Source organism: Pseudophryne corroboree, chromosome 1, assembly GCF_028390025.1.
Source record: "Pseudophryne corroboree isolate aPseCor3 chromosome 1, aPseCor3.hap2, whole genome shotgun sequence".
NCBI classification, from domain to species: Eukaryota; Metazoa; Chordata; class Amphibia; order Anura; family Myobatrachidae; genus Pseudophryne; species Pseudophryne corroboree.
In genome coordinates, this window is record NC_086444.1 from 569,483,152 (window position 1) to 569,507,703 (window position 24,552).

General features: G+C 41.5%; 1 protein-coding gene across 1 annotated transcript in view; it reads left to right on the top strand.

Annotated features, from left to right (window-relative positions):
• LOC134921064 (uncharacterized) overlaps positions 1–24,552 on the top strand; it is a 125,286-nt gene that overhangs the window by 46,599 nt on the left and 54,135 nt on the right. The gene's annotated exons all lie outside the window — the stretch shown is intronic.

Sequence of the window (24,552 nt, forward strand, 5' to 3'; positions counted from 1 at the left end):
AATAAGAAACTTTTTTTTTGTATATTAAAAAATGAAGAAGGGTTCCCTTATATATATATATATATATATATATATGTATATAATGATAAATAAATCCACAATAAATCAAAAGCTGCCTGGATACCAATAAGGAAAGGAGAACAAGAGAAAATACCAGGCGCTATGATTTAAACAAGTGCGTAAGCAGCTTTCTCAGGGGCAATTGGTATTTCGCCCCTGATAAAGAAACAGAAAAAACGAAAAAATGAGAAAGCGCTATTCACATTTGATGTGGATTTTATTTTTCCTTAATAATCAATTTTTTCTAAAAGCACATTTAAATGCCGGCCGGCAATGCACAGACAATAATAATAAAAATATTACAATCAACTCAGTAATAATCACAATAATTATGGATAAATCCTTTCACCTATATATTATGAATACAATGGTTCTAATTTCTAATCTGTCTTATATTAAGACAGAAATTTACATGCATACAATGTATCCACCTGTTGATCTTCTCATGTGAATATCTTATTGCTCTTTAATCAGGCAATTTTTGAACATGTGTCTCTATAACAAATTAAACCACGCTTGTGTCCATGAGTCCCGAGTTACTGGAGTGCATGTGTTCCCAGTTGATATGATTAATCCTATGGTGGGCTTATTTGAAAAAGTTAAACGTGGTTCATATATAGAATTAATGCATGTATGATGAATATGCCACTATGTATATAATATGAAAGTACCGTGAGATAGCCTCTGTTTAGGCACAAAGATGGTAATGCTCCTCCTGGTTGATACTCCGCAAATGCCTTTAATTAGGGTTAAACGGCTTTTAACCACAGTGTGCTCCGTTCTCCTCCCGGCCGGTGAGCACTAACCCGGGCCTTATCCGGAGTCCGTGAACGGGTGATGTTAAGGGATTCTCTTCTCCACAAAAACTATGCTCCGTGTTTCTCCCGGCCGGTAAGCACTCCCCTCGGCCTTGTCAGGAGTCCGTGAGCAGGTAAGGTGAAAGATTTCTCCTCTCCACAGAGACTGTGCTCAGCTGGCTGGCTGGTGAGCTCGGTCTACAATGCAATGTGACCGGAGATGCTGACATACGCGTTTCTCCGCCTACTTGCAGGTATCGGCGGCTTCCTCAGTGTCATGAACTTTCTCCCCTGGCTACTCCTTTTTAATGGTCATTTAATTAAACAAATCATGTGCATTCCATATACTAATCATTCCCTTTCTCCATAGACATACATCTCTATTCTGTTATTAATCATTATTACTTTATCGCTTTATATATTGCCTAGGAAACAGCTTTAAATATACATATATAATATATATATATAGAAAACACATATTGTGCAAATAATCATATATGTAAATAAATAAAAATAACAATAAAAAGAATAATGAATATAAAAAATATATATGAATATAAAAACTATAAAGATGTTTATAAAAATAAATATAAAAAGACCCTTCTTCTATATTACCAACATGATACATTTTAATATGTACCCATAATAATAGCACTCATTTACATTTTTGTTTTTATTTTCTTTTTTATATTTTACACATAAAAAGTGTCTCCAATCTTTACAGTTAAATTAACATAAAAAAAAAAAAAAAAAAAAACGTGACACGCAAAAAACGTAACACGCAATCCTCTGTAATCGAACTCCACTTTATTCTTTTATGGCCATTATTAATTATGGACCATTCTTATTCATTTAGCTTCCCACCTAATATAGTGGACAATATAAAATCTAGTAAATGTATATTATTAGTTATTTGAGTACATATCATATAATTCTAATATGCCCTAAAATATCTACTCATATCTATCATCCCTATGGATGTGTACATGTATACATGCATATATATGTATATGCATATATATAGAAATAAGGGAACTGGGAAAGGCATTTTTAATTTATCCAAGAGAGTGTTAACAGAGGAGGAGAAAAACTTGCTTGAAAAGGGATTAAATTATGCGCCTGTGGCTAAACCCAACCTCTTCCAGTTATTTGTAGATCTAAATAGATACATCCGCACATTAAGTAGGAAAAGGTATTTTGCTCTCAAAGTTTTAAAAAAGAACAAAAGTGACGAAGTGCCTATAATATTAGATGAGGATGATTCTAATGCATTGGAGATCCTCGAATGTCTGGAACAGGAAGGAGCCACAGAGATGTCTAAGACAGAAAGTAAGATTCCTATCTATGATATAAAAAATCATTTATTTAAAAAGAAAACAGACTTTTACCCTTTAGCTTATAAAGGACCTTATATAGACAGTTTTTATAAGTCCACACTAGCTAATTTCAGGGACATATGTGAAAAATCAGAGGAGTGCAAACATTGGGATAACTTGACCCCTGGGGAACGAAAGGCCCTAAAAACAATACAAGGGGATACATCTATTATAATAAAATCTGCGGATAAGGGCGGTGGGGTTGTAATTTTAAATACGGAGGATTATACCTCAGAGTGCTATAGACAATTGCGAGATGGGCACTTCTATCGTAGTATGGGTTCAAACCCCACCGTCCTGTTCCAAAAACAACTCAATGAATTATTAGACTCTGCTTATGAGGAAGGCTCTATATCAAAAGAAACTCAAAACTTTTTATTTTGCGCACATCCCATTACACCCACGTTTTATGTTTTACCCAAAATTCACAAGACACTCATCAATCCACCTGGGCGACCAATAATTTCGGGAGTGGGATCACTTACTAATAATTTGTCCTTTTTTGTTGATCATTATTTACAGGGACACGTAGAGAGTCTGAGATCACACATAAAAGATACTCAACATTTTTTGAATGTTATCAATACGATAGTATGGAAAAATAATTATTATTTACTTACATGTGACGTCGAGGCATTATACTCGAACATACCACATGATAAAGGAATATCTGTAGTTGATCACTATTTAAAACAAAGTGATCTTGCGGACTCTCTGCGTGTCTTTGTCTTAAAAGCAATTCAATTTATTTTATCACATAATTATTTTATGTTTGACACTCAATATTATTTACAGACACGAGGTGCGGCCATGGGAGCCAGATTCGCTCCGAGTTTCGCAAACCTATACATGGGCATGTTTGAGGAGGAGCATGTGTGGGGGAGTGAGCTCGGGGCGGATCTGGTCTACTATGGTCGGTATATAGATGATTTGTTTATTATTTGGGGCGGCACATTAGATTCACTTCACTTATTCACGAATAGTTTAAATAATAATGAATATGGATTAAAATTTACATCTAATTATAGTAAAAATAATATTAGTTTTCTTGATATAGAGCTAATAATTGAGCAAGAAAAATTGATCACAAGAACTTTTATTAAGGAAGTAGATCATAATAAATATTTGAATTATAAAAGTTCCCATAAACAGTGTTGGAAGGACAATATCCCCAGGGGCCAATTTTTACGTCTAAGACGAAATTGCACTTCTATCACCACCTATAAAACCCAAGCTAACATACTTATGGAATCTTTTTCTGAACAAGGATATCCTCAAGACTTATTAGAAAAAGCTTATACAGAAGTTGAGAAAATACAAAGAGAACAATTACTAGCACCTAAGAATAGAAAAGAAAAAGGACATACTTTAGGTACTAATAAGAACGATAAAAGTATGGCTTTTATTACACAATATAACAGCTGTGCACACAAAATTAGTCAAGTAATAAGGAAAAATACTTCATTGTTACTCTTGGATGATGTATTAAAGCCACTTATAAATCCGAAAGGCTCTATGATTTTTAGGAAGGCTGATAATTTAAGAAAAAAACTAGTACCCAGTCATTTTGTTAGGGAAAAGAAATCCATTTCTATAACACAGAACACATGGCTTCCTGTACGACCAATAGGATACCACAGGTGTGGCAAAGTCAATTGTCAGTCCTGTATGAATATCCCCCAAAAAAGTGTGAATTATAAATCCCATACAACAGGGGTAATATATCCGATTAAAGATTTCATTAATTGCATGTCCACATTTATTATATACTTAATATCCTGTCAATGTGGAAAACAATATGTGGGGCGCACTACAAGAACCCTACACGTTAGATACATGGAGCATAGGAGGAACATAATTAGAGGAGCAAAACATCCCCTGTCAGATCACGTGATACAGTGTCAAAAGGCAAGATGGGAGAATATAACCATGATAGGTATTGAACATATCAAAACAACAAGTAGAGGGGGAGATCGTTTCAATAGGCTCCGCAGGCGCGAAGCTTACTGGATCTTTTTATTAGACACCATGGTTCCCTCGGGCCTGAATGATACGGTAGAATTAAATGGAGTGTAGAGAGGATTAGAAATTGTCCATTTAATAACTGTATATATCCTCAATAATACTATGTGCATTTTTGCTAAATTAGGGTTAAATAATGAAGATATAATACTATCACAGTTACTAGTTCTATATATATGCATATACATATATATGCATGTATACATGTACACATCCATAGGGATGATAGATATGAGTAGATATTTTAGGGCATATTAGAATTATATGATATGTACTCAAATAACTAATAATATACATTTACTAGATTTTATATTGTCCACTATATTAGGTGGGAAGCTAAATGAATAAGAATGGTCCATAATTAATAATGGCCATAAAAGAATAAAGTGGAGTTCGATTACAGAGGATTGCGTGTTACGTTTTTTGCGTGTCACGTTTTTTTTTTTTTTTTTTTTTTTTATGTTAATTTAACTGTAAAGATTGGAGACACTTTTTATGTGTAAAATATAAAAAAGAAAATAAAAACAAAAATGTAAATGAGTGCTATTATTATGGGTACATATTAAAATGTATCATGTTGGTAATATAGAAGAAGGGTCTTTTTATATTTATTTTTATAAACATCTTTATAGTTTTTATATTCATATATATTTTTTATATTCATTATTCTTTTTATTGTTATTTTTATTTATTTACATATATGATTATTTGCACAATATGTGTTTTCTATATATATATATTATATATGTATATTTAAAGCTGTTTCCTAGGCAATATATAAAGCGATAAAGTAATAATGATTAATAACAGAATAGAGATGTATGTCTATGGAGAAAGGGAATGATTAGTATATGGAATGCACATGATTTGTTTAATTAAATGACCATTAAAAAGGAGTAGCCAGGGGAGAAAGTTCATGACACTGAGGAAGCCGCCGATACCTGCAAGTAGGCGGAGAAACGCGTATGTCAGCATCTCCGGTCACATTGCATTGTAGACCGAGCTCACCAGCCAGCCAGCTGAGCACAGTCTCTGTGGAGAGGAGAAATCTTTCACCTTACCTGCTCACGGACTCCTGACAAGGCCGAGGGGAGTGCTTACCGGCCGGGAGAAACACGGAGCATAGTTTTTGTGGAGAAGAGAATCCCTTAACATCACCCGTTCACGGACTCCGGATAAGGCCCGGGTTAGTGCTCACCGGCCGGGAGGAGAACGGAGCACACTGTGGTTAAAAGCCGTTTAACCCTAATTAAAGGCATTTGCGGAGTATCAACCAGGAGGAGCATTACCATCTTTGTGCCTAAACAGAGGCTATCTCACGGTACTTTCATATTATATACATAGTGGCATATTCATCATACATGCATTAATTCTATATATGAACCACGTTTAACTTTTTCAAATAAGCCCACCATAGGATTAATCATATCAACTGGGAACACATGCACTCCAGTAACTCGGGACTCATGGACACAAGCGTGGTTTAATTTGTTATAGAGACACATGTTCAAAAATTGCCTGATTAAAGAGCAATAAGATATTCACATGAGAAGATCAACAGGTGGATACATTGTATGCATGTAAATTTCTGTCTTAATATAAGACAGATTAGAAATTAGAACCATTGTATTCATAATATATAGGTGAAAGGATTTATCCATAATTATTGTGATTATTACTGAGTTGATTGTAATATTTTTATTATTATTATTGTCTGTGCATTGCCGGCCGGCATTTAAATGTGCTTTTAGAAAAAATTGATTATTAAGGAAAAATAAAATCCACATCAAATGTGAATAGCGCTTTCTCATTTTTTCGTTTTTTCTGTTTCTTTATCAGGGGCGAAATACCAATTGCCCCTGAGAAAGCTGCTTACGCACTTGTTTAAATCATAGCGCCTGGTATTTTCTCTTGTAACACAGGGAGAGACTGGTAATAAATCAAAAGCTCTAACAGAACAGAATAATGCAACTCTTGGTCTGATGTTGTAGGGGCAGTGCAGTAATGTACTTGCACTAAGATGCTGAACGATGCAGGGGCAGTTTAGAAACGTGCTGTCACTGGGATGCTGAGCACTGTTGGGGCAGCATGGCAAACCACTTGCACTGAGCTGATAAACACTGAAGGCGCAACGGGCCTAATTCAGACCTGATCGCAGCAGCAAATTTGTTAGCAAATGGACAAAACCATGTGCACTGCAGGGGGAGGGGGGGGGGAGAGATATAACATGTGCAGAGAGAGTGAGATTTGGGTGGGATATATTGTTTCTGTGCAGGGTAAATACTGGCTGCTTTATTTTTACACTGTAATTTAGATTTCAGTTTGAACACACCACACCCAAATCTAACTCTCGATGCACATGTTACATCTGCCCCACCTGCAGTGCACATGGTTTTGCCAATTAGCTAACAAATTTGCTGCTGCAATCAGGTCTGAATTAGGCCCAATGTAGTAAAGTATTTGCACTGAGATGCTAAAGCACTGCAGGTGCAGTATGGCAATGCACTTGCTCAAAGATGCAGCTGATCAATGATATGGAGATCAATAATCAAAGGAATTCCAAAGGGATAATCTGGAATAACTGGAACTTCAGGTGAATCACCAGGAACAAGGAGTTGACAGGAACTGACCACAGAGGGTAACATACCTGGCTCATCAAAGATTCTTTGAAATGTTGGCAGAATGTTTGTGTAGTATACTTCTATATAGAGGATCTTTTTACTATAATGTACATGCCCATACAAGAACTGGTCCAGTAAGGAGTAATATACTGCAGACAACCTTTGTCCATTCAAAAGGAAAAATCCCCAGTGACAACTCAAATTGTATACCACACCCAAATCTTTAGAGAGCACTGGCGGGCCCGGCTGATAAGGATCCCTGACCAAAACCATGGGGCATTGCCATATTATCTTGAAAAAGCATACAATAAAAATTACTATGTTCTCCAAGGAGGGAGCATTCTTACTCCTGCACAGCAGGCCTGTTAGGCCTCTTAGACAAGCCTGGGCCCAGGTAATTAGTACCCCCCTGAGAACATTGGTTGAGAAACCTTTTTTGGGATTACCATTGTACTAGGTACAGAAGGAGCCACAGTTTGAGTTGTTGGTGGCTCAGTATTCACTGAAGATGATGTTCTATATATAGACTGATTAGCAAGTGTAGAGTTCCTGTAAATAGTGCATCAATTGGGCTTGATTGATCTACAGACCACCAGCCAGGAATTGAACTGGATCTACGTTTTGTGTTGGTATATCTGCAGAGTTCATTCACAAGGCTTGGTCTTTCTATCATAAAACTGGGATTTCTAGTGGAGTCTACTCTACATTGGTTTGACTCTACTAGATGTTTGGAACAACCTCCCTGCCAAATTCCTTTAAACTGTGCACGTGTACCTAGAAGAATTGATGCTGTTTTAAAGGCAAAAGGTGGTCACACCAAATATTGATTTGATTTAGATTTCTCTTCTGTTCATTCACTTCATTTTGTTGATTGATAAAAATGAACTATTAATACTTCTATTTTTGAAAGCATTCTTTGTAGCATTTTTTCCACACCTGCCTAAAATGTTAGCACATTACTGTGTATCTATCTATCTATCTATCTATCTATCTATCTATCTATCTATATGTGTGTGTGTGCGTGTGTGCGTGTGTGTGTGTGTGTGTGTGTGTGTGTGTGTGTGTGTGAACAATAGTGATACTGGTGCTGATAATGTGAATAAATCAAAGGGATAAAAAAAAGGAATAATGAATATTACGTCCTTTTAAATGGATGCACTCCCCGTGATGAACAGTGGCAAGATTATTGTTCAATTGGTTTACAATCTGGAAACAATAATGACAAAAAGCACCTCCAGGTGAAATGCACAATTTTCTGTAGGTGACTGCAAACAGGTGATCGTAGATTTTGAGGGGCAATCAAGCCCCTTCTCCCTATCCCCAGTTGACAATGGGTGAGGGTGAAGGTCCAGAAGGGAATTTGAATTATCACTATTATGGCACATTTACTATTGGATTATCGATTAAGCGGCAATGCATTATGGGTAAATCCTACAATTAAATGGATACACCTAATATACACAGTTTTATAGATCTATAATAATAAAGTTGGTTTAAGAATGTTCCCTAATAAAAATTCTTGGTGTCCTGGTCATCTTTTATTGGTTCTACATCTTGTTTTAATGGTAGGTTTAAGGGACCTATTGGATTTTTGGAGGAAGTGATGTATTCACTTGTCCTCTATATAATCCCAGTCTGGAAGAGAGGTCTCTCAGTTCCAGTTTGGTATTCTAGTGAACAACATTGAAGAGGTAAGCACCTTGAGTGGATAATTCATTACTGGGAAGGATACTATACTCTTATATAGTCCACAATTGATCAAATAAGAAATAGATGTAATGGGATTTTCATATATACTTGGTTATATTTCATATACACTTGGTTGTATTGGAATATATTTTATTAAAATTGATTATACAGTAATTACTGAAGTATAAAATGTTATCAGAGAATTCTCCCTGATGATGATTACTTTAAACCTGTCTTCATAGGTTTAATTTATACACTTTATTTTATACCTGGATCACTGGATTTTTTCTTGTTAATTCCCAATTGAGGTACATTATATATTTTTTTTTAGAAAAAGGTTAAAGTCTACACTCCTTTTTTGTAACTTTTTTTGTACACCTTTTTGTAAAACTTATTTGTGATATTTTATGATTAATTCAAAAGCAAATTAAATACTTCCTTGATAGGTAGTAACCTTAGATGAAATCTTATGAAACTTATTCTGGTTGAATTCACACTTGATACAGTATATCCTCGTTGGAATTTGTCTGTTTGTTTCACTAAAAAGATGTGTGGATATGAAGATATGGCCTGTATATGTGTTTATATTCAGTTTTTGAATACATGTTGGCCTTTTTAAGAGTTAATTGAATACTCTCCTAAATAGGTGGCGACCCTGAACGAAGTTGTGTGATAAATATCTCTGCCAAGATTATATCTACATCTGTCGTATTCCCATATAGGGTCTATTAAGAGGTATGCAGTTATGAAAAAACTTGAATCATTAAAGGATTGCACAATCTTGCATTTGGTGTTTAATTCCTACTATGAATTCTGTGATGAGTGTACCATCTTTTTAATTGATTTCCATTACCAGCTCTGTTATTCTTCTCTCTTTTTGGGAATGTATTGACTCAAATTTGGAGTGTCTTTTCAAATGTACGGTCTTTATATGAAATGTTATAAATATTGTGTATTTACACTGTGTATTTTGGTATTGGAGACACCCCCTGATGACGTCTCCCAGGAGACGAAACGCGTCGGGTATCTGTCTGTGATGTTTGCTGTGACCCCGAAGGGGAAGAACAATTATTTTACCATCAATATTTTAAGAAGAACATTTTAATAAATGATGTTGGACTTTTAATTGTTTGTTTGTATAATCATACAAGGACCAAGAAAGGGGCAACTAAGATTGTGACCCTGGTATGGGCACCATACCACTATTGTTTCTATACTCTACCTTGTGAGTCCCACCGACAGGGAATTGAAGTGGTAATAGGCTGCCTATTTTAATATTTTGAATTAGCGCGAGAAGGGGTATTGTATTGAGATATATATATATATATATATATATATATATATATCAAAACACAATTATACCAAATTACTGCGCTGGTGCGGCAGCCCTCTAATTCGATCCTCCTGTTAGTGAGGACCATACAAAACAACACCTCCAGCAAATTGAATCAGAGGGCACTCTCAATCACTTTAACTGGTTACCAACTAAAAATTTACCAAATGATTATGGCTTTACACAATTTATTAAAAGCAAAGTATTGCCCAATCTAGACATACTGTAGGTAACCCTTTTTCACAATTACAGATCACAATATATGTCAAATGTACAATAGTGTAGGGTTTCTTATCTCTCTGTATTCAACCCTATATAGGTTACCTCTGTCTAGTTTGGTCAATACTTTGCTTTTAATAAATTGTGTAAAGCCATAATCATTTGGTCAATTTTTAGTTGGTAACCAGTTAAAGTGATTGAGAGCGCCCTCTGATTCAATTTGCTGGATATAGATATATATAGATATATATATATGTGTGTGTGTGTGTGTGTGTGTGCGTGTGCGTGAATAATAGTGATAATGGTGCAGATAATGTGAATAAATGAAAGGTATTAAAAAAGGAATAATGAACATTACGTCCTTTTAAGTGGATACACTCCCCGTGACGAGTGGCAAGATTATTGTTCAATTGGTTTATAATTAAGAAACAATAATGACAAAAAGCACCTCCTAGTGAAATACGCAATTTTGTGTAGTGAAATATACTTAACATTTTATATATACACATGTACCAGATACAAAGGCAAAAAAATGATTTTTTTTGCCAAGAACAACTTATGTGGAATTCCTTAATCCCATGTGTTTCAGTGATGTCCACGATATAAACTGTGAAAAGATAACGGAGGTTGAAATAGAAAATTTATTTAAAAAAACACATCCATATATACATTGAAAATTTCAGAATTCAAGCTTATCTGAAAAGCCGAACTACCAATCAGATTTTCCTGGAACAGCCCAACAGGAGGATCAGCTCACGAAGAACACCTCAATGTGTTTCGTCCATTAAATGTAACAACATTTTATTAGGAGTTCATCAGGAAGCCGCTTTCCTGTTAAATTGTACATTCTCTGTGAGGATCTCCTAAGGGATAAGGCACCTAACAACATTTCTGCATCTTACTTCAGCAATCCTGTTTTTAATTTTTTATTTTTTAGATTTTTTTCACCTTTTGTGGTGGAACATTTCTAATGATGCAAGCTGCTAATGCATCTCAGTCAACATATGGATCAGACACCAATCTTGATTTCACCAATTTAGTACTTCCTATTGAAGAAACACTTACTTTTATAGACGATTAGGCAGCTGGTATCCTATTCCAGGAAGAAGCAACTAATGAGCCTGATGTGGAGGATGTTTACCAAGCCTTATTAAGATTAAGAAAAAAGGAGACTGATTGCACTCTTCATGGACAGACACTTTCTGACTCTTTCCCCTGCAAGATGATCCCGAGAGGATTCCGCGTCAGGAATGCCCCAACCATCGGCAGGATGAGTCCAGACCTTTGTCGGAGATGGATTGCCATCTTGAACAAGTGCAGTCTGAACCTCATGCTGTTGGTGGTTGAGGAGGCGGGTAAGGAGTTGAAGATCACCAAAAGGAAAATCAAAACCCTCCTAGAGACACATGATTCCACAATTAATGACCCTGATTACAACCAATGGTGGATGAAACTAAACACACAATGTGACTCATATAAACGTGAGCTGCAAAAGTTTAATAAGAATAAACTGGATTATGACACCAATAATGTGTACCGTTGGCTTACGGGCAATGAGCCATCTAGGCGTTTTCATTTGAGATGCAAAACATCTTGGCAAATGAAACGGGACAACCGTATGCAGACATCACAGAGTGACAGCGACTTTGGTGGAGTGGAATCAGACAAATCTAATCCTGGATGAAGGCCCCCTTTAGGGGTTACTACAAGACGCGGAGCCATCACAAAAATAAAGACCCAGGCGCGGCGATCAAAACAAAAGAATCTGGGAAGGCAAGTGCCAAAAAGAAAAATTTATATTCAATCTCTCTCAATGCCCTTTAACGGACAATGAGGAACAACTATTGAGTTTTGGATTATCATTTGTTCCCACAGTACCTCTCGATGACTTCCAGTGGCAAATTGACATCCATCGCCTGCATAGAAAGCTGCAACTCAAAGATTTTTTTCAAGATAAAATTACTGTGGCTCCATCTGATCCCACCTCGCAGTTTATCAAATCACGTACTCAATCTAATTTTGATCCTCCCTCTTCCAATTCAAGTGTTAAAAATTTCACAAGGCTGCTTGATGACTCTATACAGAGGTATACAGCAACTTACTCGAGGCAACATTCCAACCTTTCTCATTCACAGTGGCAAGCATTAAAAACTCTGAAGGATGACCACAGTATTACAATCCGCATGGCTGACAAGGGCGGAGGTATTGTTATTCAAGATGTTGACCAATATCGCAATGAGTTATTACGCCAGCTGTCAGATTCTTCTGTATACAAGAAATTAACATTCAATCTGACAAGCAAGTTTCAAAAGGAGCTAACAGAAGTGTTACAGTTATCCATAAATATGAATTTGATAAATAAATCTCTCTAAACAGCACTCACTCAGTCGCATCCAATTACTCTGTTGCTATACTCACTCCCGAAGTTACATAAAGATCTTGTAAATCCACCAGGACGTCTCATCATTTCAGCGAGAGGCAGTCTATATCAGCCTATTTCTCAGTACTTGGATATGCTGTTACAGCCATTCATCACAAAACGTCTGACGTATTTGAAAGATACTACACATTTTCTCAGTCAAATACGAGAATTCACCGATATTACAGACAACACTATCATGTGTGTAAAGGATGTTGAGAGTTTGTATACATCTATGCCGCATGATGATGGAATTAGTGCCATGGATGATTTCCTTTCTCATCATACAACCAATTTCGCAATAGATGTCAAATTATTTAAACAGCTATTGAAACTTGTTTTCACTTGCAATTACTTCCTATTCGATAATGAATTCTATCAACAACTATCAGGCTGTGCGATGGGGTCTGCAGTGGCCCCCGCATATGCAAACATTTTCATGTTCAAGCAAGAGGAAAATATGTTTTTTTCAAGTAATTTTAGTCAATATATCAAATTTATTTGCAGATATATTTATGATCTCTTTATGTTCTGGGAGGGAGTAGTCTCTGCATTTGAGCTTATGATGCAGACTATCAATAACATGGAGTGCCCCATAAAGTTCACATATAAATGGAGCATAGAATCAATAGCATTTTGGATGTGAATGTTTGATTTGTGAACAACAAGATTGTGACGTCTGTCTTTAATAAATTGACTGACCGAAACACTTTACTTCGAGCGGACAGTCACCATCCGCCCCCTCATAAAAGGATTACCATACTCTCAAATGTTGAGAGTGGCACAGATTTGCAGCAATTGAGAGGAACTTCCTGCTCAATTAGATATAGTACTGTTTAAATTTTTGGAAAGGGGATATGATTTGAGGAAACTGCGCCAAACCAAAGAGAACAGCTGTTAATGCCATCTTCAACAAAGACACATGGCGACACTTTCCCTTGGATTACTACATATGACCCAGGCAGTTGGGTGATTCCATATGCAAGCAGGGCTCTTTGGCCAATCATCTCCACTGATAAATCATTGACCTGTTTTTACAAAATGCGACCAATGACATCTTATAGACGTGGACGTAATTTAAGAGATCATCTAGTGCGCACGGACATCTTGAGTATTGATGATAGAAAAACACATTTTAAACCAGGTTGCTTTAGATGTCCTAAATGTGAGACATGTACATTTCTTAAAACTGGTTCTGTATTCAAACATCCACATATGGACTGTTTTTTTTTAAATTCAACATGAATTGTCTTGTGAGTCTAGACATGTAATATACATTATTATTATTATTTGTAATTTACATTATGTCGGGATGACAACGCGCAAATTTAAGGAAAGGATGGCTCTTCATCGATCCACGATAAAGGCTGCACTGATGCCCCACTTCAAGAGTTGTAACCATCCTGTGTCATCATTGACATATATGATCATCGACCACTTACCTGCTAATAAATGCAGGGGTGACAGGAACAAAGCTCTATTGCGCTCTATTACTGTTACCCCAAATGGGTTAAACTAGCGGATTACATGGAATCGCCTAACGTAGCCTTACTTGCTTTTTGAAGCGATGAGCATAGTATAACATCTTTTCCTTAATTATGCATATGTTGTCACAACTGAGGGCTGGTGTCGGTAGTTGGAAAGCCTCAGTTGTAGGGGCTGACGGGTACCGGAATTTAGGAGGAGAGAGAGGACTCCTAGACATGCACTTAAGCAGTAGTACCCAAATGCCCGAAGGCATGACCACGACAATAGGAGGTATCTTTGAATGGTTTTTATTAAATCATAAAAGTCCAGAATAAACAACCAAACAATAAGTGAAAGTTCTGTATAATACTTGGGAGCCCAGGTGAGGTTAAAGGTGATGTTGGGAATCACAGGTGAAGCTTAGAATGAAGCTGGGGTTCGCAGGTGAACTTAGAGTGAAGCTGGGGTTCGCAGGTATTTGTGAGTGCAGCTGGAGTTCGCAGGTAACTGAGCGAAGCTGAGGTTCACAGGTAACTCTGAGCGAAACTGGGGTTCGCAGGTAACTGAGAACGAAGCTGGGGTTCGCAGGTAACTGAGAGCGAAGCTGGGGTTTGCAGGTAAACTGTAAATAATACTGGGGTTCGCAGGATTTGTATTCCACAGTAAGGGTGAATACTGGTTGAAAGGTAAACAGAGAACTGCTAGAGAGTGGCTGCTGGAAAGCCGGAGAGATACACTCTACTAGCGCTGGGTGCGGGAACAAAGGAGACAGGTAGCACCACAGAGCTTTAGCACAGGAGAGCTGGAACTGCACCGCAGAGGGAAGGCACCAGGGAGTCAGTCTAAACCACAGGGAAAGTCCACAGGAGAGTCCACAGTGAACTGCACACTGGAAACGCTGGAGAGACAATTGAAGCACTGACAACCCTCTGGGTGCTGGGACAGAATATTTATACCTGCTGGATAGCAGGGATTGGCTGACAATTATTACCTGGCTCCAGCAGCACTGAGGATAGGTGAAACGAGTGACATGTGATCCAAGTCCAAAATAGCTGCGCCCATTGACGGAGATTGAAGGGATAGGAAACACTCTGAAACCATGTGTAAACAACAATGGCGGCGGAGGCCACAGCAGCAAAACTCCACGCGCCCAGATGCACACAGCGGCCACAGGGATGGAAGCAGCGGCCGGGGCACACAAAGGACACACATCCAGCAGAAGACCACAGGCGCGGCAGTGACAGCCGCGACGGGACTGAGAGCACCGCACCGCCATAAGTGCATATACTGAGAAGGCCGCTAAAGCCAGCGCTACAGGCAATGACCATAAACATAGTTATGTCCCGGCTCTGGCTCGCTGTGCCAATCTCAGAAGGCACCTAACAGGTAGGAAACAGCGTCTAGTTACCCGGATCGTGACAGCACCCCCCCCCCCCCCCGCCCTTTAGGAGTGGCCCCAGGACACTTCTTAGGTTTTTGCGGAAATCTGGAATGGAATTTCTGGATTAATGTAGGAGCATGGACATCAGATGCATTTGTCCAGGAACATTCCTCAGGACCATAGCCCTTCCAATCTATCAGATACTGGAGACGTCCATATCTGACACGAGAGTCCAGGATCTTGGCGACCTCATACTCAACACCACATTGAGTCTGGACTTTGGGAGCAGAGGGAAGCGCTGAATGAAAGCAATTCAGAATCACAGGTTTGAGGAGAGAAACATGGAACGTCTTAGGAACTTTCAAAAAGGAGGTAGCTGAAGTTTGTAAGTCACTGGGTTAACAACTTGCTCAATCAGGAAAGGTCCGATATAGCGGGGGGCGAATTTCATACTCGGAACCCTCAGTCGTAGATTTTTCGTAGACAGCCAAACGCGGTCACCAATTTTAAGGGCAGGAATTGCCCTACGCTTCTTATCTGCAAATCTCTTGTACCTGGCGGAGGCTTTTAAAAGATCTGCACAAACATTCTTCCAGTTATTTGCAAACTGTCGAATCGTGATGTCAGCTGCAGGCACCAACGTTGCTAGAAGCGGCTGAAACTCAGAAACTTTTGGGTGAAACACATAATTGGTGAAGAATGGCGTGGAGGAAGACGAAGAATGATACTGGTTGTTGTGGCAGAATTCAGCCCATGGGAGAAGTTGAACCCAATCATCCTGGGAAGAGGATACATAGATACGGAGGAAGGCCTCCAAGTCTTGATTCACCCTCTCAGTTTGCCCATTGGTTTGAGGGTGATAGGCTGTAGAGAATTTCAGCTTGACTTGGAGCGCTTGACAAAGACTTCGCCAGAATTTAGCCACAAACTGAACACCTCTATCGGAAATTATCTCCACAGGGAGACCGTGTAACCTGAAGATCTCTTGAATGAAGACTTGGGCCAACTTGGAAGCTGACGGGAGACCAGTGAGAGGGATGAAATGAGCCATCTTGGTGAACCGGTCAACTACCACCCAGATGGTATTGAATTTGTTACACACAGAGAGATCCGTGACGAAATCCATCAAGAGATGAGTCCATGGACGATGAGGAATTGACAAATGAACCAGTTGCCCAGCGGGTGACTGGCGGGGTACTTTGTGTTGGGCACACTTTGGGCAGGAGGCCACAAATTCAGCAATGTCTTTTTTAGGGTCGGCCACCAGTATGATCTGGAAATAAATTCTAAGGTCTTGCGTATGCCTGCGTGTCTGGCAAAGCAAGTGGAATGTGCCCAGCTTCCTTCTGAGAGCCGGCTTTACATAACTTTTCCCTGGTGGGGGCATAGAGTCCATCCTCACTGTGGAGAACACCACTGGATCAATTATATAATGCTTGTCAGTAGACTCAGACTCATTTTCTTGCTCCCAGGAGCGTGAAAGGGCATCAGCCTTACGATTCTGTGACCCTGGACAAAACTGTAATTTGAAGTCAAATCTGGAGAAAAAGAGTGCCCACCTGGCTTGGCGAGGGTTAAGACATTGAGCGCCTTTTAGATACAGGAGATTCTTGTGGTCCGTCATAATGGTGATGGTATGAGAAGCTCCTTCTAATAAGTACCTCCACTCTTCCAAAGCGAGCTTGATCGCCAGAAGTTCTTGATCGCCAATGGCGTAGTTACGCTCGGCAGGAGAGAACTTTAGTGAGAAGAAGCCACAAGGATGTAGATGACCATCGTTCACTCTTTGAGACAGTACGGCGCCCACTCCAACCGAAGAGGCATCCACTTCAAGGATGAAGGGCAGACTGGTATCTGGCTGTTTCAAAACCAGAGCAGAGACGAATCTTTGTTTCAACAAATGAAAGGCTTGGGTAGCTTCTTCTGACCATTTGATAGGGTTTGCACCCTTTTTGGTAAGAGCCGTAATAGGCGCTACAATGGTGGAAAAGTCTTGAACAAATTTCATGTAGTAATTGGCAAACCCTAGGAATCTCTGGATGCCCTTGAGGGTTACAGGAGTTGGCCAATCTTGGATCGCTTGAAGCTTCTCGGGGTCCATCTCAAGACCGGAAACCGGATACAATGTGTCACAACTGAGGGCTGGTGCTGACCAGGGGGAAGCCTCAGTTGTAGGGGCTGAGGTATATGTGTACCTGGAAGGCAGTACAGGGTTCTTGGACATGCAGGGAACCTTTAGAACAAATGCCCGAAGGCATGACCACGACAACAAGGGAAAGTTCAATGGTTTTATTAAACACAGTTCAGAGAAATACTTGGGATCGATGACGGAACACCGATGGTGACTTGGAATCGATGACGGAACACCGATGGTTACTTTGGGAACGTTGGTAAGCTTTGAGTGAAGCTGGGGGTCGCAGATAGAAATGCACTATTGTACTTAGAAGCACAGGTGAAGCATGAAGTGATGCTGGGGATCGCTGGAGAATGGCTGCTGGAAAGCCGGAGTTCAGACACAGGTGAATCAGGGTAGACTGTAGAGGGTTAATCACTGGAGTGTCGGGTTACACTGCAGAGTGTAATCACCAGGGAGTCAGGCTGTACTGCAGAGAAAGTCCATGGGAGAACTGCACACTGGAATCACTGAAGACAATTGAAGCACTGGCATCTTTCCACCCCAGGAACAGGATATTTATACCTGTTGGGAAGCAGGGATTGGCTGGCTGATTAACCAGAGACCAGAGTGCAGCTGCTGTGTAATCAGGCTGAGAGCAGAGTGCAGCTGATAGGCTGAAAGGTAACATGTAATTAGGAAAACATGGCTGCGCCCATGGTAGCTTTTGGAGGGAAAGATTGTTTGTAACTTGAATGTGAGCTTTAACCATGAAGCTGCCAGAATCACAGTAAAGAGATTTGAGACAATGAGATGCAGCGTGCTGCACACAGACAGTGCAGATGGAATCCAGGCTTGGAACACTGGGACAGTCTCAGGAGGCATTTGGAAGGTAAATACTGATAAGGAATTACCTAGATCGTGACAGCACCCCCTCCTTTAGGAGTGGCCCCAGGACACTTCTTATAAGTTCTTTACCTGAACAAATGGAAGGATCTAGATTGAATCCTGATGAACTTGAACTGGCTGGGACCAGAGGAGACTGTACCGGATCTATGGACGAGACCAAATTAAGTCCAGACAACCTTGAACCGGTTGAGACCGGCGGAGACTTTAGGCCAACGGATAGGACCGGATTAGATCCGAAGGTATTGGAATCGGCTGGAACCGAAGGAGGCTGATCCGGACAGACGGATGGGACCGGATTGGGTCCAGAAAAGCTTGAACCGGCTGGGACCGGAGGAGTCTTCGGATTGACGGTTGAATCAGCTGGAACTGAAGGAGTCTTTGGACCTACGGATGGAACCGGATTGGGTCCAGAGATATCGGAATCGGCTGGAACTGAAGGAATCTTCAGACAGACGGATGGAACCGGATTGAGTCTAAAGACAGTTGAATCAGCTGGAACTGAAGGAGTCAGAATCCGGTTAGAACCGGAATGAGTGGTATCCGAGTGTTCAGTTAGACCATCCTGGACCTGGTCCATGCTGGATGCCAACAGGGTGGTGCTCTCTGAAGACGGCAAACAGGAGTTCATAACTGCATCTGTAGCACAAAAATTTCCATCTGGGAACTTGGCACTGGATACTTCCCTTGGGACTGAAACTTTGGTGACCCCCTCCTGGGGTTGATGAATCAGACACCTCTCTCAGGGTTGTTTTCTCCAGCACCCCTCCTGGGGTTGACAGATCAGAAACTCCTTTTTGAGAAGACTCATATGCCCCTACTAGAGCTTGAACATTGGATACCCCTCCTAGGGCTGTAGACACAGACGCCCCTCCTTGGGCTGTAGACACAGACGCCCCTCCTTGGGCTGAGTAAAGAGTGTCATCATTCCAGGAAAGTTCAGACGCTAGGATCTGGTACTGTACCAGATATTTACCGACTGTTCGTGTCCCCTGATGTAGCCGGAGGATATCAGAGGAGGCAGAGGTCACACGACCTGGTTCATCAAAGATGCGCCTGAAGGTTGCCACGAAATCTGCATATGAAGAGAGCAGGGCATCAGACTTCTCCCATAGAGGTGATACCCAATCTAGGGCAGAGCCACTGAGGAGGGAGATGATGTAAGCAACCTTGGTGCGGTCAGTTGGGAAACTGCCAGGCTGTAACTCAAAATATATCTCACACTGATTTAGGAAACCCGACAGGCTTTTGGGGAACCATCAAACTTCGCAGGTGTCGGTAAATGGAGACAAGGAGCAGAAACGGGAATGGTGGGTGGGGATACCACCAAAGGTACTGCAGTCGGCACACTGGACGCCCCTGAACCACGGAGGGTTACTTGTATTCCATCCAGCCGAGAGGAGAGGTCCTGGAGACAGCGGATCACATGGCCCTGTGCAGTCTCCTGACGTTCAAGGCAGGCTGCAAGTTCTTGCATCGGCCTGGTCGCTTGGACCTGGTCTCCGGCCGGATCCATTAAGTCAGTGCTTACTGTCACAACTGAGGGCTGGTGCTGACCAGGGGGAAGCCTCAGTTGTAGGGGCTGAGGTATATGTGTACCTGGGAGGCAGTACAGGGTTCTTGGACATGCAGGGAACCTTTAGAACAAATGCCCGAAGGCGTGACCACGACAACAAGGGAAAGTTCAAAGGTTTTATTAAACACAGTTCAGAGAAATACTTGGGATCGATGATGGAACACCGATGGTGACTTGGAATCGATGACGGAACACCGATGGTTACTTTGGGATCGTTGGTAAGCTTTGAGTGAAGCTGGGGTTCGCAGATAGAAATGCACTATTGTACTTAGAAGCACAGGTGAAGCATGAAGTGATGCTGGGGATCGCTGGAGAATGGCTGCTGGAAAGCCAGAGTTCAGACACAGGTGAATCAGGGTAGACTGTAGAGGGTTAATCACTGGAGTGTCGGGTTACACTGCAGAGTGTAATCACCAGGGAGTCAGGCTGTACTGCAGAGAAAGTCCATGGGAGAACTGCACACTGGAATCACTGAAGACAATTGAAGCACTGACATCTTTCCACCCCAGGAACAGGATATTTATACTTGCTGGGAAGCAGGGATTGGCTGGCTGATTAACCAGAGACCAGAGTGCAGCTGCTGTGTAATCAGGCTGAGAGCAGAGTGCAGCTGATAGGCTGAAAGGTAACATGTGATTAGGAAAACATGGCTGCGCCCATGGTAGCTTTTGGAGGGAAAGATTGTTTGTAACTTGAATGTGAGCTTTAACCATGAAGCTGCCAGAATCACAGTAAAGAGATTTGAGACAATGAGATGCAGCGTGCTGCACACAGACAGTGCAGATGGAATCCAGGCTTGGAACACTGGGACAGTCTCAGGAGGCATTTGGAAGGTAAATACTGATAAGGAATTACCTAGATCGTGACACAATGTACCCCAGGAACGGGATAAATTTAACTTCAAAGACGCACTTTTCCAGTTTGCAATACAAATGGTTGGTACGAAGACAGGACAAAACTTCTTTCACCCAGAGCCGATGTTCCTCCAGATCATTCGCAAAGATAAGGATATCATCGAGATAAACCACAAGATGACGATACAGGATGTCTCTGAAGATTTCATTCACGAAGTGTTGATATACCGCTGGGGCATTGCTGAGTCCGAAAGGCATGACGAGGTACTCGTAATGTCTGTCACGGGTGTTAAAAGCGGTCTTAAACTCGTCCCCCTTCTGGATTTGGATGAGATTATAAGCACCCCTCAGGTCTACTTAGTGAAGATAGTGGCTCCACTGACGCAGTCAAACAAGTCGGTGATAAGCGGCAGAGGGTACCGATTTTTCACTGTGATGTCATTCAGACCCCGGTAGTCAATACAAGGCCGCAGGCCGCCATCTTTCTTCTTTACGAAGAAGAAGCCTGCGCCAGCTGAGAAGAGGAAGGCTGGATGAAGCCTTTAACCAGATTTTCCTTGATACACTCCTTCATGGAGTGGGTCTCAGGCAACGACAATGGATATGTGCGTCCACAAGGATGAGTTTTCCCTGGAATGAGATCGATAGGACAGTCCCATTCCCTATGGGGAGGAAGAATATCGGCTGAAGACTTGCTGAAAACATCGGTGAAATCCTGATATGGAGGAATACATTACTCCTAGCCGACCCTCTCCTTGGCGGGCTAGGATTTGGAGTTTCCCGGACGTTCAGGACAGGCATTAATGAGGTGGGAAGGTTCAGCACAATATAGGCAAAAGCGATTGGATAGACGTCTTCTGCGCTCTGCTGGGGAAAGTCGTGAATGACCTATCTGCATAGGTTCGTCTTTGGATGGAGACGGTTGATGAGGAGGAGGAACAGAAGGAGTTTTATGGACTAGTGACCTGCCTCACTCCATAGCCCTTTCACGAAACCGTAGGTCAACTTTAGTGCAGAGCGATACGAGCTCATGCAATTTCGCGGGTAAGTCTCTAGTGGCGAGCTCATCTTTAATGCGTTCAGACAGGCCTTGCCAAAAGCTGCATAGAGGGCTTCCTCATTCCAGGAGACTTAGAGGAGGATTTGCAAACTGGAAGCACTTTATGTAGAAATGTCTTGGAACAGAAAGGACCCCATGCCAGGATATGGGTCGTCTTCCAATCAACTTATGATTATGCAGACGAAGCCATGGGAGGCCTAGAACCACATGATGAGTGGCACTCGGGATTACCAGGAAGGAAATCAACTCTGTATGCAGAACCCCTACCTTCAGACGGATAGGTAGGGTCTTGGAGGTAATCACTGTATCAGGAATCCTACTGCCGTCCATGGCAGTTAAAGATATAGGAGATGACAGTCTCTCAGTGGGTAGAGAACACTGCTTAACGAACTTCTCAGTAATAAAGTTCCCAGCTGCTCCAGAATCCAATAAGGCAATGAGATTCTTGATACGCTTGGCCACCTGAAGAGAAGCTGAAAGGTTGCAGTCACTTGAAGACGGAGAGGAATACATTACTCCTAGCTGACCCTCTCCTTGGCGGGCTAGGATTTGGAGTTTCCCGGACGCTCGGGACAGGCATTAATGAGGTGGGAAGGTGCAGCACAATATAGGCAAAGGCGATTCGATAGACGTCTTCTGCGCTCTGCTGGGGAAAGTCGTGAATGACCTATCTGCATAGGTTCGTCTTTGGATGGAGACGGTTGATGAGGAGGAGGAACAGAAGGAGTTTTATGGACTGCTGACATGCCTCACTCCATAGCCCTTTCACGAAACCGTAGGTCAACTTTAGTGCAGAGCGATACGAGCTCATGCAATTTCGCGGGTAAGTCTCTAGTGGCGAGCTCATCTTTAATGCGTTCAGACAGGCCTTGCCAGAAGCTGCATAGAGGGCTTCCTCATTCCAGGAGACTTCATATGCCAACGTCTGGAATTGTACTAAATACTGCCCGACAGTTCGTGTCCCCTGACGCAGCCGAACGATCTCAGAAGAAGCTGACGACACTCGACCTGGCTCATCAAAGATACATCTGAATATAGCCACGAAGTCGGAGTAGGATGATAGCAGGATATCGGATTTTTCCCATAGGGGTGATGCCCAGTTTAGGGCGGAGCCACTGAGTAGGGAGATGATGTATGCAACTTTAGTGCTGTCTGTAGGAAAACTGGCAGGTTGCAACTCAAAGTGGATCTCGCACTGGTTCAGGAAACCCCTACAGGCTTTTGGGGATCCATCATACTTGGCAGGTGTCGGCAAGTGGAAACGTGGAGGAGAAACAGGTATGGTGGGTGGGGATACCACCGGAGGTACTACTGTCGGCATACTGGACGCCCCTGACCCACGGAGGGTAGGTTGAATTTCATCCAGTCGGGAAGAGAGGTCCTGGAGACACCGGATAACATGGCCTTGTGCAGCCTCCTGATGTTCAAGACGGGCTGCCAGTTCTTGCATCGGCCTGGTCCCTTGGACTTGGTCTCCGACCAGATCCATTAGGTCAGTGCTTACTGTCACAACTGAGGCCTGGTGTCGGTAGTTGGAAGCCTCAGTTGTAGGGGCTGACGGGTACCGGAATTTAGGAGGAGAGAGACTCCTAGACATGCACTTAAGCAGTAGTACGCAAATGCCCGAAGGCGTGACCACGACAATAGGAGGTATCTTTGAATGGTTTTTATTAAATCATAAAAGTCCAGAATAAACAACCAAACAATAAGTGAAAGTTCTGTATAATACTTGGGAGCCCAGGTGAGGTTAAAGGTGATGCTGGGAATCACAGGTGAAGCTTAGAATGAAGCTGGGGTTCGCAGGTGAACTGAGAGTGAAGCTGGGTTCGCAGGTATTTGTGAGTGAAGCTGGAGTTCGCAGGTAACTGTGAGCGAAGCTGGGGTTCGCAGGTAACTATGAGCAAAACTGGGGTTCACAGGTAACTGAGAACGAAGCTGGGGTTCGCAGGTAACTATGAACGAAGCTGGGGTTCGCAGGTAAACTGTAAATAATACTGGGGTTCGCAGGATTTGTATTCCACAGTAAGGGTGAATACTGGTTGAAAGGTAAACAGAGAACTGCTAGAGAGTGGCTGCTGGAAAGCCGGAGAGATACACTCTGCTAGCGCTGGGTGCGGGAACAAAGGAGGCAGGTAGCAGCACATCAGCTTCACAGGCTGAAGTGCTGGAATATTGTTGTCTCGGTTGCCGGCGTCTATAGTATTGTTGTCCTGTAGGCGTCTGTCTCGGGGTACTGTTATTCAGCAACGAATAGATCCTGTGTTGGGCATAGTCCTGCTGTACTCGTACTAGTTTCTGTTTTTTGAATTTAATGTGATCATGTGATTTCATGTGATTTAATTGATCATGTCCCTAAATCCCTAAGGGGCGGGGACAGATCAAAAAAACTATTACAGTTGGAGACACGTTGGATCCATCAATTAAACACGATAGCTCCTAAAGGATTGAACGAGGCTCTCAATTTGAGGTGCTTCTTATAATTACTACTTTAGGAATAAATATACTGAAGGGCAGTGCTAGCATATGGTGCAGATGGAGTAATGTCTTGAATAATATGAACTGAATGAGTTTATTATTAATTTTGTAGCACAAGTGGTCCAAATCCAGTGCTTCACATGTATTATGAGCACTACATTGCATAATTAACGATTTGTATGTA